General features: G+C 41.4%; 2 non-coding genes across 2 annotated transcripts; one reads left to right on the top strand and one right to left on the bottom strand.

Annotated features, from left to right (window-relative positions):
* Positions 1-899: 899 nt before the first annotated feature.
* Positions 900-971, top strand: trnaw-cca (transfer RNA tryptophan (anticodon CCA)). The gene has a single exon. It is a non-coding gene; the product is annotated as a tRNA-Trp (tRNA).
* A 2,149-nt stretch (positions 972-3,120) lies between these two features.
* trnad-auc (transfer RNA aspartic acid (anticodon AUC)) lies at positions 3,121-3,192 on the bottom strand. Its single transcript has one exon. It is a non-coding gene; the product is annotated as a tRNA-Asp (tRNA).
* Between the last annotated feature and the right edge of the window lie 210 nt (positions 3,193-3,402).

The following is a 3,402-nucleotide window of genomic DNA, read 5'->3' as shown; positions in this document are numbered from 1 at the left end:
AAGGATATCAAACACATGAAACACCTGAAACAAATCAAACACCTTAACCACATCAAATTACCTGAAAACACATCAAACACATCAAACAAACTCAACAACCTGAAACAAATGAACACCTGAAACACATCTAAACACTGAAAAACATATCAAATCCCTGAAAACAAATCAAACACATGAAACATGTCAAGCACCTGAAAACACAACAAACATCTGAAAAACATCAAACACCTGAAAAACATCAAACACCTGAACACACATCTCAATCACAAAAAAAAATCAAAGACCTGGAAATCATCAAAACACATCAAACACCTGAAACACGTTAAACAAACTGACACACATCAACACATCAAACACCTGAAAAACATCAAACACCTGAAAACACATCAAACACATCAAAGACATAAAAGACATTAACACCTGAACACATTTAATCACCAGCTTCAGGTAAGGAGGCCTCAAAGACCAACTGCTTTTGCGTCGCACAGTCCCTGCAATCTGGAAGCAAGTCCTCCAAAGACAAACTGCTTTCGCAGCACTGGTCTCTGCCGAAGAAGCCGCTGGCCTCCAGCTACCCGGAGAAGAAACCTAAACTTAAATCAGTCACTTAGATACAAAAAAGTAAGGAAATAGGGTTCAAGTTGAAAAACAAAGTGATCCCTTGAAAGTCATATATTGTAAAAAGGGAGATTTCTGTGTCTTTTTTGATTCAAAACCAGTTGATTTTCAATATGAATACTGTGAAAGTAACAAAACGCTTAATCCACGGAGGAAATGCACATGTATATGCATTAACCAAAAAATTAAGTTAATCTGTATATGCATTAATCAGAAAAAAAAGTTAATGTGTATATGCATTAATCAAAAAGAAATTTGATCTGTACATGCATTACTCAGCAGACCTTGTGGCGCAACGGTAGCGTGTCTGACTCCAGATCAGAAGGGTGCGTGTTCAAATCACGTCAGGGTCAAATGTTGATGGGTGGCAGTAGCTCAATATGTGGTAGTTGGGTGTCCTCCCCCAGCAAGAATTTGAGCATCAACGGCTTAATTTCCTGTATTAACATAGACTTTTATGCACCAATTTACATATACATCAAATACCTGAAACACATTAAAAACACCTGAATCACTTCAGACACCTGAAACTCATCAAACACATCAATCACCCGAAACACATCAAACACCTGAATCACATATAACACCCGAAACACATCAAACACCTGAAACACATCTCTGTTTTAGTTACAGAGTGAGGCATCACACTTCTGTTACATCTTTGTTGAGAGTTGCACATGCGCAGTATCTAGGTAAGGATTACAAGCCAGTCAGGAGCAGAGTATGAGGGTGTGCCATGCTAACAACTAGTCGAGCATTATAACGTGTGATACAAAGTGACGCTCGGTCGCCACGGAAGTAAAGGCTGGACTACAGTAGAGCTGTCTGGAGCAGTTTGTGAACAGTGTTTTCTGTTGGAGATGGTACGTCCCTTTGGGGGGGGGGGACTTTTGGCTTTTTTTTCAGACTTGTTTTAAGCTTTGCTGAAGCGCATTCATGATCCCTAATACCTTTCTAAACCACTTACCTTGGTCCCTGACCCCTGCCCTCAGAGCTGGTAGCTCTGTTCCTCTGTGGAGCCAGTCAGGTCCTCTTCTCTGGCTGACTGGAGGTTACCAGCTTCAGGTAAGGAGGCCTCAAAGACCAAAGACAAACTGCTTTCGCAGCATCTGGTCCTTGTCTTCTGGCAGCGAGGCCTCCAAGGACAAACTGCTTTCGCAGCGCCTAGTCTCTGCCAAGGCCGCTGGCCTCCAGCTACCCGGAGCAGAACCCTGAACTTAAAGACTCAACACGGCTTGTACATAAGGTCCTCTATTGACGTTTTGTGACCTCACTCATGATGTCATCATGAACTTACAGCTGATTGGCCATTAGTTCTTTAGATGTGTTATAGAATGCTGTGATGTCATACACCGTAGACAATTCCAGTCTATAAGACTTTTCTCATTTTATTTTTTTTTCATTTTTTGAGGGATGAAAACAAAATATATTGTAAAAAAGTATGAGAATATACACATCACACTATAAATGTGTAATTTAATTTAACGTTTGTAGAGCAGACATATTTTCACATATAAATTGGTAACTATTATGTTTAATTATTAATATCTTTGATAGCAGGATCATTCTCAATCCTTTTGTAAAACCTATGTCTTTCTTATTCACCATAATACATTCTTAAAAAATGCATATCTTTTGCTATGGTTGGGCCTCGTATCCAAACTACTCTGGCAGATATAGCAGTGTTGATGTAGCCTTGGGAAATAATTAGCAGCTGGTAGATAGATTTCCAATAATACCCCAGTCTTCCGTGTGAGAGGCGTAGTTTCAGTAGTATTGTGGTTTTTGTGTTTGAACAAGTTGCACTATTTGAAATAAGCTTTTGAGATACAAGAACGTCTTCACTTGGGACAGCAATTGACTCCCAACCCAGTGGAAGAAATCCTGAGCTTTGAGATTTGGAGGGGCTGACTTTGATTACGAATGCTTGACACTGGACTTCAATCTGCCCCAGTGGGCGCTGTAGATCACTGTTTGATGAAGCCAACAGAACAACATAATCTGGAAAGAGCAGAAAAGGAATTATAAGGTGCCCAGACTTGACACTCTCCCACCTTCTGCTGCACCTTGTGAGGTGTTGTTCATGTCCAGTAGATATGCTTTTTCCATCGCTTGACGATATTCCCATTTAGGGTCAGGAGTTCTCCTCCCATGCTGAACACAGCCTGAGCCAAGGCACGCTTTCCCCCTCATGATTCACCCCAGTGGAAGCTGTAGATCAATGCCTGATAAAGCCAAGTGAACCACATAGTCTGCAAAGAGCATAAACGGAATTCCAAGGTGGCCAGACTTGACACTCTCCCAACTCCTGCGGCGCCTTGTGATGTTTTGTTCAGGTCCCGGAGTTATGGTCTTTCAATCGCTTGAAAGGATTCTCATTTAGGATCAGGAGTTCTCCTCCCATGCTGAACACAGCTTGAGCCAAGGCCCACTTTCCCGAGTAGTCCCACACGTTCACCGGGACTTCCTCGAGGCCTTGCATTGGTTAGCTGGTAGAAAAATCTCCCCGTCGGGGAATCGAACCCCAATCTTCCACGTGATAGGCGGAGATACTGTCCATTATACTAACGAGGAACGCCCAAGCTTAATACTTGGCACATCAAGAAATAGGTGGCGCTATTCCAACATTCAGACCACAGTCAATGCATGTAGAAATATTTAGGTTTACTACATATTTGCTGTCATTCAAATCCATGACAAAGCATCTGTGACTGAATCTAGTTTAAAATCTCTATTTTGTAGCTTTTTGAACATTTGCAGTAAAATAAAAATGGTGCATTTTCC

This window comes from Etheostoma spectabile, unplaced genomic scaffold (assembly GCF_008692095.1).
Source record: "Etheostoma spectabile isolate EspeVRDwgs_2016 unplaced genomic scaffold, UIUC_Espe_1.0 scaffold00002128, whole genome shotgun sequence".
Classification (NCBI taxonomy): Eukaryota; Metazoa; Chordata; class Actinopteri; order Perciformes; family Percidae; genus Etheostoma; species Etheostoma spectabile.
Note: the sequence above shows the minus strand (reverse complement) of the source record. Positions and strands in the feature narration are given on the sequence as shown.